The sequence below is a fragment of the Pan paniscus genome, chromosome X, assembly GCF_029289425.2.
Source record: "Pan paniscus chromosome X, NHGRI_mPanPan1-v2.0_pri, whole genome shotgun sequence".
NCBI classification, from domain to species: Eukaryota; Metazoa; Chordata; class Mammalia; order Primates; family Hominidae; genus Pan; species Pan paniscus.
In genome coordinates this window covers 117,277,306-117,292,606 of record NC_073272.2, presented here as the reverse complement: position 1 = coordinate 117,292,606, position 15,301 = coordinate 117,277,306, and the positions used below count along the sequence as shown (strand labels likewise).

The following is a 15,301-nucleotide window of genomic DNA, read 5'->3' as shown; positions in this document are numbered from 1 at the left end:
CCTAGCACCTTCAGTTTTTAAAATAATAGCTTTATTGAGATATGATTCACATACCATATAATTCACCCATTTATTGTGCAAATCAATGGCTTTTAGTATATTCACAGGATTGTGCAACTGTCACCACAATCAATTGTAGAACATTATAATCACCTCAAAAAGAAGCCCATATTTGTTAGCAGTCACTCCCCAGTTGCCCCCAACTCTTTTCTCAATATGGCAACTGATTGGTTTGGCTCTGTGTCCCTACCTAAATCTCGTGTCAAATTGTAATCTCCAGTGTTGGAGGAGGGGCTTGGTGGGAGGCAATTGGATCATGAGGGTGGATTTCCCTTTTGCTGTTCTCGTGATAGTGAGTGAGTTCTCAAGAGATCTAGTTGTTTGAAAGTGTGTAGCACCTCCCCCTTCACTCTCTTCCTCCTGTTCTCACCATGTCAGATACGCCTGTTTCACCTTCCGCCATGGTTGTACGTTTTCTGAGGCTTCCACAGCCATGCTTCCTGTATAGCCTGTGGAATGATGAGCCAATTAAACTTCTTTTCTTTGTAAATGACCAGTTCCAGGTATTTCTTTATAGCAGTGTGAGAATGGATTAATACAGCAACCATTTATCTTTTCTCTGTTTCTGTAGATCTGTCTATTCTGAGCATTTCATATAAATGGAATCATACAATATGTGGTCTTTTGTGACTAGTTTCTATTACTTACCATAATGTTTTCACCGTTCGTCTATATTGTGGCATATAACATGCTTCCTTCCTTTCTGTGTTCAAATAATATTCCATTGTGTAGGTATTTTGTTTATGTATCCATTCATTGATAAGCATTTTTTTCATACATTTTGGCTTTTATGAATAAAAGCTATGAATATTCATGTGTAAATGTCTGTGAGGACATGTTTTCATTTCTTTTTGGTATATACCTTAGAGTGGAATTACTGGATCCTATGGTAATTCTGTCTAATTTTTTGAAGAACTGCCAGTGTTTTCCAAAGTATCTGCACCATTTTATATTCACACTGGCAGTGCATGAGGGTTTTAATTTCTCCACATTCTTACCAGCATTTATTAACTGTCTTTTTAAAATTATTATAGCCATCCCTGTAGATGTGAAGTAGTTTTGATTTGCATTTCTCTGATTGCTAATCATGTTGAATATCTTTTTTTTATGCTTATGGCCATTTGTATGTGATTCTGGAAGAAAAAAAATCTTATTCTTGTTCTGTGCCAAGTCACCAGGAAAGAAGAAAACAAACCAAAACAAACAGAAAAAGAAATCCTTTACCCATTTTTCAGTTGGGTTGTTTATCTTTTTATTACTCAGTAGTAAGGGTTCATACACACATATATATTATATTACATATATGTGTATATATATATTTTACATATATATGTATTCTAGATACAGATCCCTTATCTGATACATGATTTACAAGCATTTTCTCCAAGCACCTTCAGCTTTATGGTCCCTTCTTGTTCTGCTAATTGCTTTGCCAATCTCCAATTCTTTATCCATTCAGCCATATAATCTTTACTTCTGTATTATCTTGGCAAAGTTAGTAGGAGAGACGGTCAAGGAAAATGCCTAGAAGGGTTTGGATTTTTCACTATTCCCTAAACATATATTGTGTGTTCATATGCCAGTGCATTTGTACACATTACCTCTCCCTGGAATGCCCTTACTTCACTTTTCCTGTCTGATAAACCTCAATTTATTTATAATGACCTTTCTTTCTTTTTAAAAATTATTTATTTTTAGTTTAGATTCAGGGTGACGTGTGCAAATTTGTTACATGGGTATACTGTGTGATGCTGAGGTTTGGGCTTCTAATGATTCCATTGCCCAAGTAGTGAACATAGTACCCAATAGGTAGTTTTTCAGCCCTTCTCCCATTTCTCCCTTCCTCCTTTTAGAATCCCAGTGTTTATTATTTCCATTTTTGTGTCCATGTGTACCCAATGTTTAGCTCCTACTTATAAGTGAGAACATATAGATATTTTAGTTTCTGTTTCTGCCTTAATTTGCTTGGGATAATGGCCCCCAGCAGTATCCATGTTGCTGCAGAGGACATGATTTCATTGTTTTTTATGGCCGTATAGTATTCCATGGTGTATATGATCCATCTTAAATGGATGGTACCTCTTCTGTTAAACTTTTCTTGACCCAAGCAGAGTTAGTAGCTTCTTCTATTCATACATTTTATCTGTTATAAATATCACCTATCAGTGAGCTCCTCAAGGTCTAGGATCTAAGTTGTTGTTTCTGTATGCCTATGATCAGTACATGATGCTGCTTAATAAATGTCCACCTTTTGTATTATTAGCATACTAGTTATCATTAAAAGAGATGCTACTTTGCTATAAAGAAGCTTTTTAGTTTGATGTACTCCCATTTGTCTATTTGCTTTTGTTGCTTCTGCTTTGGAGGACCTATTAAAAAAATCCTTGCCCAGCCTAATTTCATGAACATTTATCCCGTATTTTCTTCTAGTAGTTTCAAAGTTTTGGATTTTACTTTTAAGTATTTAACCTATTTATAGTTGGTTTTTGTGTGTGGTGAGAGACTAGTTTCATTCTTCCATATGTGGATATCCAGTTTTCTTGGCACCATTTATTGAATAGACTGTCCTTTCCTCATGTGTGTTCTTGGCACCTTTATTAAAAAAATCACTTGGCTGTAAATACATGGATTTATTTCTGGGTTCTCTGTTCTGTCCCATTGGCCTGTGGGTCTGTTTTTATGCCAGAACCAGGCTGTTTTGTTTACTATAGCTTTGTAGGACATTTTGAAACCAGACAGTGTAATGACATCAATTTTTAAATTTTTGTTCATGATTGCTTTGGCTCTTCAGGCTCTTTTGCATTTCCAAATGAAGAGACAACCTCCAGAATGGGAGAAAGTACTTGCAAACTATGCATCTGATAAGAAGTTAATATCCAAAATGTATAAGGAACTCAACAGCAAAAAAAAAAAAAACATAAATTATCCAATTAAAAATGAGCAAAAGACCTGAATAGACATTTCATTTCTCAAAATAAGACATACAAATGGCCAACAGATATATGGAAAATTACACAACAACACTAATTATCAGAGAAATGCAAATCAGAACCACAATGCAAAATCATCTCATCCCAGTTAGAATGGTTATTATAAAAAAGACAAAATATAACAAATTCTGGTGATGATGTGGAGAAAAGGGAACTCTTAAATACTGTTGGTGAAAATGTAAATTAGTACAGCAATGATAAAAAAATAGTATGGAAGTTCCCAAAAAACTAATAATGGAACTACCATATGATCCAGCAATCCCATTACTGGGTATATATCCAAAGGAAATCAGCATGTTGGAGAGACATTGGCACATTCATGTTTATTGCAGTAGCGTTCACAATAGCTAAGACGTGGAATTAAACTAAATGCTTGTCTACAAATGAATGGATAAAGAAAAAAATTTTATATCTACATCTATATATAAATGTGATACAGATAGATAGATACAATGGAATACCATTAAGGAATAAAGTAGAATGAAATCCTGTAATTTGTGGCGGTATGGATGAACCTGGAAGACATTATGTTAAGTGAAATAAATCAGGCAATGAAAGAGAAATACTGCATGTTCTCATTCATATTTGGAATCTAAAAACGTTAATCTCATAGAAGTAGGGTAAAATAGTGGTTACCAGAGACTGGGGAGGGTAGGGGAGAGGAGAGGACTGGGAAAGATTGGTCAATGAGTACAAAGTTACAGTTAGGAAGAATAAATTTTGGTTTTCTGTTACACAGTAGGGTGACTATAGTAAATAACAATGTAATATATATTTCAAGAAAGCTACAAGAGAAGATTTTGAATGTTATTGCCACAAAGCCACAAAGAAATGATAAATATTTCAGATGATGGATATAATAATTACCCTGATTTGATCATTATACTATGTATACATGCATTGAAACATCACATTGTACCCCATAAATATGTACAATTATTATGTGTCAATTATAATTAAAAATTAAATTTTAATAAGAAATAATACATATAAAGAGCTTAGCCCTGGGATATAGAAAGTACTCAGTGTCTTTTTAATGCTATTATTGATGTTGTTTGTGAAATAAATTAATTTGGATGGCAGCTTATAAATCACTTTCATATATACTTTCCTCATTGATACTTGAAAAAAATGCTATGAGGTACAAAAGGCAAGAATTGTTATCTCCATTTTATAGATAAGGACGCTGAAGCTCAGGGAGATTAGGAGGCTTGCCCAAGTTCACATAGCCAGTAAGTGATAAATACTGAGACAGATTTGATGATGGTGTAGTTTTGTATTTTTATTTCTACTAGTCTTGCTCTAAATTGTCTTACCTTTTAAAATACAATGTCTATAAATATTGTGTTCATTAACTATAAATGTAAAAACATGTATTAGCAAAGGCTAAAAGATAGTTTGGAATGAATGATATAATAAATATTTTATTCTTGATAGAAACAGCAGAATTACACAGAATGTCTTCTTGCTGGCTTGCCTTTCTTCCGTTCACCTACTGAAAAGAAAAAAAAAAATCAGGGAGAAAAATGTTAACTGCCAGTTGAAAACATCCCTTTCATCCTTAAGACCTGGAGGCCATAACGAGGGTATCATGCTTCAGCTGGTGGCAGTGTATATTAATTACAGAATACTTAGGTATATGGAAACAAATCATTTCCTGATTACTGGCGATACTCAAACCTATAAAGGTGGAAAATGCCTCGTTACTCTGGCTATGTGGGCCTCTAGTTGACATTTTCTCATTTTAAGATTGGTGCCTATTGGACTGCTCTTTTTGTGTTTTCCTCATTTATAGCTATTTACTTTCTCTCTTCATTTTTAGTTCTAAAGTCAATGTAGGATATCATTTTATAGTCTTATCCTCTAGCTAATAGAATGTTAAAGAAATGGGTTATTGTAAGAGCCTATACAGATTAACATGTGTTGCCTTTCCCTGGGTTAATTTCTCTGAATGTTTATCCTGAGGTAAATGCTTGGGTTGCTGATAATGTCATGTTGATGAAGTATATCCTTTTTCTCAACATTATGATCATAAAATAAACAACTTTAAAAATATAATGTTAGTACGTTGTTAACATAAGAAACAGGCATAATGATTAAGATAATTTACATTTTATAAAATAAGAGTTCAAATAGTCTAGATTCTTGTGGTTTTTATGAAAATGATACTTTTAATTTCTTTTCATTTCCTGAATGGCAGCTGGAATATAGGGAAATGAGTCTATAGTTTTTCTTGGGCATAGCTCTTGGGGCACTCAGGTTGGGGTACAATAAATTATTCTTATTCTTCGAATTGACTGTGCATCTTTAGGATAGAAGTTGGAAGACTGTCTGCTGCTTTCCCTTTTTAGGCCACTTCAGTGTGTTCTTGTCCTGCTCTCTCAATTGAGTATTTTTGGTTATTTGCTAGTGTCGAAGTGATAGAGAGGGCTATCACATACCAACTTGAAAGTCAAGTATGCTGGAATACATAATTTGAATTTCTGATTGTTGCTAGTATATAGTAATACAGTTTGTTATTAATTATTGATCTGGCATTGTGCAACCTTGGTAAACTGACTTATCAGTTCTAGCAGCTTTTTTGGTAGATTCTATAGGTTTTCCTATATAGGCAATCATTTTGCCTATAAATAAGCCTGCCTGCCTGCCTGCCTGCCTGCCTGCCTGCCTGCCTTCCTGCCTGCCTGCCTGCCTGCCTGCCTGCCTGCCTTCCTGCCTGCCTGCCTTCCTTCCTTCCTTCCTTCCTTCCTTCCTTCCTTCCTTCCTTCCTTCCTTCCTTCCTTCCTTCTTTCCTTCCTTCCTTCTTCCTTTTCATCCTTTCTTGCCCTCCCTTCCTTTCTTTTCTTTCCCCTGTCTTCCTTTCTTTTTCTTTCCTCTTTTCTTTTTTTTTCTTTTCTTTTTTCTTTCCAGTCTGATGCCTTTTTTTCCTTACCTTATTGCACTGGATAAAACCTCTAGAAAAATGGTGAAAGCAATCAGTCTTTCACCATTAAGTATGATGTTATCTGTAGGTTTGAGGAAGTTCTCTCGTATTCTTAGCTTGCTAAAAATTTATTTTAATTTTCTAATTTTTTTTTTGAGACAAGGTCTCATTCTGTCACCCAGACTGGAGTGCAGTTGCATGATTTTGGCTCACTGCAACCTCCACCCAGGCACAAGCAATCCTCCTACCTCAGGCTCCAGAGTAGCTGGGACTATAGGTGTGTGCCACCACACTCGACTAATTTAATTTGTTTTTTTTTTTTTTTGTAGAGACGATGTCTTACTATATTGCCCAGGCTAGTCTCAAACAGCTGGGCTCAAGCAATCCTCCTGCCTCAACCTCCCAAAGTGCTGGGATTACAGGCATGAGCCACCACATCTGGCGAGTTTACTTTTTTAAAAAACAGGAATGGATGTTGGATTTTGACAAATGCCTTTTTTTTCTGTAGTCATTAAGAAATGATCTTAGCATTTTTCTTTTTCAGTCTGTTAGTATGGTGATTTATATTGATTAACTTTTGATTGTGAAAGCAACCTTGCATTGGAGGTATAAACTCTTCACTTGGTCATGATGTATTTATTATTCTTATATATCAGTAAATTTGGCTTGTTAAAATTTTGTTGAAAATTTTTACATCTTTGTGCCCGATGGATTTTGATCTTGGCTTTCTGTGATTGTCTTGTCTGGTTTTAGTATTAGAATAATGCTGGCCATGTAGAATAACTTGGGATATATGCTCTCCTCCTAATATTCTGGATTTCTTTGTGGGGTATTGGTGTTCTTTCTTCCTTAAATGTTTGATAGATTTCATCAGTGAAACCATTTCATCTTAGAGTTTTCCTTGGGGAAACAATTTTAAATTAAAAATTGATTTTATAGTAGACATGTAGCTATTTAGCTTATCTGTTTCTTCTAAAACTTTAGTAGCTTGTGTCTTTCACAGAATTTGTCCATTTAAACTGAGTTGTCAAATTTATTGGCATGAAGTTGTTCATATTTCCTTATTATCCTTTTAATACCTGTAGAATCTCTAGTTTATGCCACTTCTATTCATCCTGGCATTGGTAATTTGTATATTCTGTCTTTTTCTCACCTAATCCGTCTTGTTAGAGTTTTGTCAGATTTATGGATCTTCTCAGAGGAACAGCTTTTTGTCTTATTGCTTTTTCGTTTTTCTGTTTTCTATTTCATTGATTTCCACTATGATCTTTATTATTGCAATTCTCCTGCCTAATTTGGGATAAATTTGCTCTTCTATTTCTAGTTTTTTAAGAAGGAAACAGATCTTTCATAGGAGGTGTTTCTTCTTTTTTAGTATAGTCATTGACTGATATAAATTTCCCCTAAGTAGAGCTTCATCTGCACTCCACAATTTTTGATGTTATATTTTCATTTAGTTCAAAATGCTTACGAGTTTTTCTTTTGATTTCTTTATGGGTTATTTAGAAGTATGTTTTAGTTTCAAAACATTTAGGGATTTTCCAGAGATTTTTCTATTTTTGATTTCTAATATAATTAAGCTGGGGCCAGAGAACATATTAATAATTTGTATGACTTGAATCCTTTTAAATTTTTTAAGACTAGTTTTATGGCCCAGAATATGATCTATCTTGTAAATGTTTCACATATACCTGAAAATAATTTGCATCCTACTGTTCTTCGGTGAAGTATTCTGTAAATGCCAATTAGGTCAAGTTGGTTGATAGTGTTGTTTCAGTATCCTTGCTAATTTCTGTATATTTACTGGTTTTTGTCACCTTTAAGAATGGTATTGAAATCTCCAATTATAATTGTAAATTTGTTTATTTCTATTTGTAGTTCTCTCAGTTTGCTTCATGTATTTTGAAACTCTGCTATTAAACACACAAACATCTAAGGAATTTATGTTCTCTTGGTAAACTGACCTTTATTATGAAGTTACCTGATTAATTTTTGGTACTATGCTCTGAGATCTATTTTGTTTGGTATTGTAGTCAAGCTAGGTTTATTTTAATTAGTGTTTGCTTTGTATATCTTTTACCATCCTTTTACTTTTATTTTTGTAAATTAACATACAGTAAAAGTCAATTTTTTATTAGTACATACTTTTATGAGTTTCAACATATATATTGTTTCATTTAATCTCCAGAATTATGACACAGAACCATTCCATGACCTCAGCATACTCCCTCCTGTTACCCCTTGGTAGTTACACCCACCACCATCCCTAAACCCTGGAAGCTACTGATCTGTTTTCTGTCGCTTTATTTTTTGTCTTTTTGGAAATGTTACATAAATGACATTATATGATCTGTAAGCTTTTGGGGCTGGTTTCTTTTACCTAGTATAATATTTTAAGATTCATTCATTTTGTTGTGTATGTCAATAGTTTGTTCCTTTTTACTGTTGAGCAGTATTCCATGGTATGGAACTTTGTGAGGTCTCTTCTTCATTCTCCTCCACCTGGACCATCTTCCGAATTCTTTCCAGTTGCTAGGGCTCTATTTTGGCCCCTTGGCCTGAAAGCTGGGACCTTATTTTCCCTGCTCTGCCACACAGTTATCATGGCTGCACCCACATCTTGGCCCAAAGACAAAGAGAGAGGAACTGAATTGAATATTCACCACAGAAAGACAATCACTGCTTCTCTGACCAAGGAGAAAGGTTCCTCTTTTTCAGGGTTTTAGGCATCTGCCACCCCCACTGTCACCATTGTCACTCTTGCTACCAATGCCTTGAAATTGCCTTGGGATCCAGGCCAGGCCGGGAGGGGCGGGGTGGGGCGGGGCGGGGCGTCCTCTCCAAGCTCTCTGAGCTTTGAGAATCTTCTTCTCTTTAAGAAAGAAGTGGCCGGGCGCGGTAGCTCAGGCCTGTAATCCCAGCACTTTGGGAGGCAGAGGCGGGCGGATCACGGTCAGGAGATCGAGACCATCCTGGCTAACATGGTGAAACCCCGTCTTTACTAAAACTACAAATTAGCCGGGCGTGGCGGCATGCGCCTGTAGTCCCAGCTACTCGGGAGGCTGAGGCAGGAGAAGGGCGCGAACCCGGGAGGCGGAGGTTGCAGTGAGCCGAGATTGCACCACTGCACTCCAGCCTGGGCGACAGAGCGAGACTCCATCTCAAAAAAAAAAAAAAAAAAAAAAAAGAAAAGAAAATAAGTAGGGGGCTTCTCCTGGAGCTTTTTCTGTCTGTTGACAGGTGACTGTTTCCAGCTTACGTGATGCCCTAAGTCCAGGTCGGGGTAGACTGGGAAATATAAGATAGGGGGTGGGGTGAGGTGGGGACTCACCATCAGCTTGGTGAAAGTTTGCATTCTGATTTTCTTTCTTAATTCATCTGCTCTCATTAACATGTGGTTTTCATTTACTTTTAAGCTTTGTGAAATTGCACCAGGCCAGCATTTATTCTAGAGCAAACTTTCCCCCAGTACTGAGGCAGAATCCTTTTGACGATGGTGACAGTGGGGGTGGCAGATGCCTAAAACCCCAGCCTTGTAAGGTTTCCACTCATGGTTTGACTAGAAACGACTTCCAGCCCTTTGTGAACCTTGGAGAGTATTCCTTGTGCTCTTTTTTGGCGGTTCTTTCTGCAGACAAAGATGCTTATCATTACTCGCTGGAATCCTTGAGGGTGACTGTTTTTCGAGCTCTGGAATCCTCTCTGTGTGCTGATCTCTCTTCTTATATTCTGTCCTATCTGCCTTGATGTCCCCAGACTCTCAGCTCTAGGAGAATACTAGGTTTTGCCTGGGTTCCCACTCCCTGCACCTCTGTCTGAAATCCATAGGCAGTAAATTTAGACAGTCATAGGGCTCACCCAATTTGTTTCTTATCTTTCACAGATCCCTTTCCTTCAATGTTTTTAAACTTTTTTTCCATATATTTTTGTTTGATTTTAAAGAGTTTCAGGACGTAATGTAAATCGAATCTCTCTTACTGGAAACATAAATTTATAGGATATAATTGAATAAGTAATGGTGAAATCCAGACTAAAAATGCCTAATTATTTTAGAGATGATTGTGTGAGAGATAGCTTTACAAAGGAGGTGGAATTTGGGCAGGTGTGGTGACTCACACCTGTAATCCCAGCATTTTGGGAGGCTGAGACAGGTGGTGGTTGGGGGGCATCCTTGAGGCCAGCCTGGGTAACATGATGAAACCCCTTCTCTACAAAACAACAACAACAAAGGAGGTCCAATTTAAGCTAGTCTTTGAAGGAGGAAGGATATTCCAGGTGAAAAAAAAATTTTATCACCAATGTGATAGTTTGGAGAACAACCTGATAAGACGGGTCAGAGTATATAGGGAACTAATAAAAAATAAGGTTGGGATCAGATCAAAGAAGTCTCTGCAAACCAGAAGTTGTGCTATATTGCAGTGATGGAAAGTCTTTACGTTTTTAAAGTCTAAGCAGTGTTATATAATAATGAGCACAGAGTTTAAAATTAATATAAACATTTATGTCCAGCCTATATATTTCTTTTAACTTAAGTGCATCTGTTCCTTTTTCTGTCCTTTGAATAAAATGAAGAGCAGCCTCATAAAAACATGGCTGGTATTGTTTTTATCTAATACATTACATTTACATAACATTGGAGTAAAGCCATTTCTTAACTTTCTTTAGTTCCTTAATCTTTGTTCATAGAACATATTTTCCATTATAATTTTAACTACTCTTTTCAGGATGTGTTTCGTTTTTTCTCTACTTAAAATGACAATGATCAAAACTAGATATAATATGCTAGTAAGTTTGTTCTAATGTAGAATTTAGTTGAATGATTTATCAAATTCCTTTTAAATACCTGACAGTATCAATGTAGCTTTTTTTCACAATAGCATTATATTTCACTTGAAAGCTATTGACATCCAAGTAATTTTTATACAAATTATTCATAGCTTGTCTGGTTTCCATGTTATAATCCTGTAATATCAAGTCATATTCTATTCTGTTTTAATATGATCATTTTAAAATTTATCAAACTCATTAGATGTTTCAGACTTTCTTTGTTTCCTGGTATTAGATATGTACCTCTCTCTATTTAATAGAGGTTGAAGTTTTGATACATTGGATAAGTTTAATACAGTGAAGAGAAAAAACATGTTTTTAATGCTGTTTTCCAGCATCAAAATAGCATTAAATGACGCTATTTTTCCAGGATATGGAGAAGAAAATAAAGGAAGATATGGGGAGATTTATAGAAGAAGAAAGGGAAATATTAAAGAAATTGAGGACAGACAAACCCCTCTTAAATCAAACCCAAGGCACAGAGACAGAAAAGTAGAGAACTAAGATAAGTGTTGAGATAGAGAGACTGGAAAGATGATGAGTTTAAATCAACAGAAGCAGTTTTAAGGACATTCTGAAAAACTAATTAGAAACTGAACAATTTGCCTAAAGCAGAGCTGCATAGGTATATGGTATACTAGCATATGGAAACAGACAAAAATGTTCATGTAAATCTTTCAAGAAGAGTGAGTACAAGTTTGGTGAAAGAAAATGATTTTACAGTAAAAGGACTTATTTCGAAGTGTGCAGGAATCTTTGAAAGGCTTCTTAAATAGGGGAAAAGATTTATGAGTGAAAGCAAAAAGTAGATATATAGAAGGCAGATGAGAATTTTGGAAGATAATGAACCTCTCTCTTTTTCTTTTAATGTATGCATACTTCACTAGAAGATTAGAGAATAAAAGGTGTTTAGAGAAATGATTGCCTTCTTGTACACAACAATGTGTATAGTCAGAAGGAGCTTCTCTTTAGACAGAACTGGGATATCCGGAAAATAATATACAAACAGGATGTTTAGAATTTGTTTGAAAACAATCTGAATTGACAGATATCATTTGGATAAAGATAGACATAACGTAGAATAAAATTCACTAATATGGAATTGGATAGTGGGGTCGTTCATTTATGCATATAAAAATAAAGGTTATGAAATGTTTAGAAAGGGACACTGTATGTTGTGAAAATAAATGTAAAACCTTACAAAAGCAGATAACTTGCCAAAGGTAGATACATTAAGCGTGGAATAAAAGACACTCCGAATTTGTTAAAAATGCTCTAGGTGCCTTAACTTCTTTTCTTTTGGGACACCAGATTATACTGAGAAAGGTTAAAGGATTTTTTAAAAACGATAGTGTAAAGGGACACAAAATGATAAAATCTGTGAAAAGAATAAAAGCTCCCGGTGTCTTAGCTGAGCAAAGCTGTCCAGATCTTGAGCATTGATTACATACCTCCACAAGCAGTTTGAATGGAATATGGACAAAAGAAGAAATTACACAGCTGACGATACATGATGCACAAGCTACTCCTCTTTTCAGAGGGAAAATAAAGTAATATGTAGTAGGAATGGAACATACTGACATTATTCAATTCCAATTGTAAAATATTTGCAGGAATATTTTAAAGGCAGGAGGCTAGCAAATAAGCCAAGAAGGTTTTTTTTGTTTGTTTGTTTTTGTTCTTTAGTGGAAGAAAATAATGGATCAGATACAATCACTGCTTTTGAATAAATAATCCAGAATTGCTTTATAAAGATATTGTCTACGTATGCTTTAGAGAAGAAGAATAAAAAACTATTTGATAAATAAACATAAAGGGGGCATACAGTAGCTAGACTCATCTCATTAGTATCTTGACATCTCTTTTTTATGCCAATGCCCAAGGTATGTTATTTCTCCCAAGAAAAATCAAATCCTTTAACTTGCCATTAGCTATTCAAAACTTTAAAAATAAATATCCTTCGAACCAACAACTTCAATCCTGAGAATATCTCCCACAGATATACTTAGACAACTAAATGTATGTACAAGGAAGTTAATTGCAGCATTGCTTATAACTGCAGAATTTGAGGGAAAACCTGAGTGTTCAACTAAGTGGGAATGGATAAATAACTTATGACATGCCCCTACTGTAGATTAGTGTGCATGCACTAAAAGAATGAAATAAATCCTGTGCACTGAGATAGAAGACTATCTGTGTTATCTGCTCAAGTGAATTTTAAAATGCACAACAGTATGTATAGTAACCCACTTTAAAGAGACCTTTATATATTTTAACACAAACATAATGTAGATTATGATATATAGAGAATGAGGTCTTGAAGTATGCTTACTAAACTGTTAACAGTGGTTACTTCTAGTAAGTGAAAGAGGTAGCCTTTAAGTTTTTAACTTATATCCTGTATTTTGACTTCAAAAAACATACAAGCACATATTTAATTTTTTAAACCTGAAATTTATATGAGGGATAAAACAAACACAAGTTTGGGAGTCAACGTTTTCTCCCCAACTCCTGGTTCACTACCTTTTCTCTTACCTTAACCTTTACTACTACCACAAACTACCACAAACGAACACTTTAAGCACAACTCATTTTATTATTGGGAGAGGTTTCACAAATAAGTTCCTGGTTTCCAGTTAACTTGTTGCAAAGTTTACATCCTACCCAATGTGACTACATGGCTTTAAAGTTACCAGTGGTAGCTTCTGAGTAAAATTTTGTTTGTTTGTTCATGCGTTAATGGAACATATATTAAGTACCAACAGTATGCCAAACACTGGGGAATTCAAAGATGCTAGTCTCTCAACTGTTTCAGCTGATGCTTGACTATCCTCTCCCACACCCTAGTGTCCTCATTCACTACTTCCCAGTACTCTACATTTGAAAGGTGATTCCCACAAATTTATTGCAATTTAGACCCCATATATCAATGCCGAGATCGCGCCACTGCACTCCAGCCTGGGCAACGGAGCGAGACTCTGTCTCAAAAAAACAAAACAAAGAGCTGAAGTGACTCTTCTCATGCCTTCAGCATGAGAATATTCCCTTAAAATTGGCATCTCTTTTTATAACATGAGCTATTATTATTTTATTTCTACTTTTCTAAATAACAGAGACAGCAGACGAATTAGCAATGGAAAATAAAAATAGTGGCATAGGATATATAATGTTTGGGTTTACAAAGAAAAAGGGGCATTTGTGAAAGATTTGATATTTTTTAACATAAACATGTCAATCATTGTTGGAAAAAGAAAAATATGATATATAATCTTGTTTTAAACTGTATGTATAATGTATAAATAGTTTTGGAATAAAAATATTCATCTCTTTCCCTAGAGGGAGAGTGACTGGATCAGATCATCTCTTTGAAGTTCCAGTTCTGTAATTCAAGCATTGTCTTTAAAAAGCTTTAAAATTAAAATGAGAAGCTTAACTAGGGTTTATACTACACATATGTGTAGGATCAATATTTTTTAAACTGCTTTCTTAATATGTTATACCTTTTGCTCTTTAAATCTGTGAAACAAAACATAGTTTTATTTGAAGTCATTAAAATATGAAGGGGACAGAGTAATCAATGCTATTGGTTCTTATTGTATTATATTATTAGAAAGCAATTTGTGTTTTTTGTGTATCTGTCTTCCTGATTTTTTATAATGAAACATTTCTATCTTTGAAACTACAGACTCAATCTTGCCAAAATGTTCATTTTTTGTATCATTGTTAAATTGCATATTGTTCCCTTTTGGTGTACTTTACTAGCCTGTTACAATCTTTTTAAATTCATTATTCTTAATCGACAAATAAACATTATATATAATTTGTCATGTAAAACATGATATTTTAATCACATCATGGTAAATGGGGTATCCATCCCCTAAAGCATACATCTCTGTACCCACAAAAATTAAAAATAAAAGATAAAAAACGAAAAACATGATGTTTTGAAATATGTGTATGTTGTAGATTCATCCTGTTATAATCTTAAAAGTGATTGTCATTCTTCCAACTTATATCAATAGAACAACTGTCTATTTGTCGTTAGTTGAGACCATCAGGGTGTAGTGAAAAAGCTAATCAACAAGGATTCTTCTCACCAGAGCTCTGTCACTCCTCTGAATTGTGGCTGCTAGCCTGTTAATTCTCGACTAAACCTTTAGGCATTTGGAGACAATTAAGTCTCATGTTGGGGTTTCCTGGGCTTTTTTTTGTTTTTTTCAAACAAAGATAGTTAAGTCTCAAACTTGAAACTTGAAAGATATTTGGCCAGACAGCAGCAATGTACTGAGTATAGGCTTCTCAAAGAGATGAAATAATACAATTAGTAGAAAGAACTATCGTGTACTTAATACAGTTGCTCTCTACTTTTCTTTCTCAACCTCCCCCAAAACAAAACAAAACCAAGATGCTTCAGTCAAGCACTATAAAAGGACTATTAAATTATCGCGAAAAGGAATGTTGGACAGTCTAATACTCTCATTCTGCAGATGGGAAAGTAGAA

The 15,301-nt window shown here is 34.9% G+C and overlaps 1 protein-coding gene across 8 annotated transcripts in view; it reads left to right on the top strand.

The window, feature by feature from the left end:
• KLHL13 (kelch like family member 13) overlaps positions 1-15,301 on the top strand; it is a 218,866-nt gene that overhangs the window by 180,651 nt on the left and 22,914 nt on the right. The window lies entirely within an intron of this gene.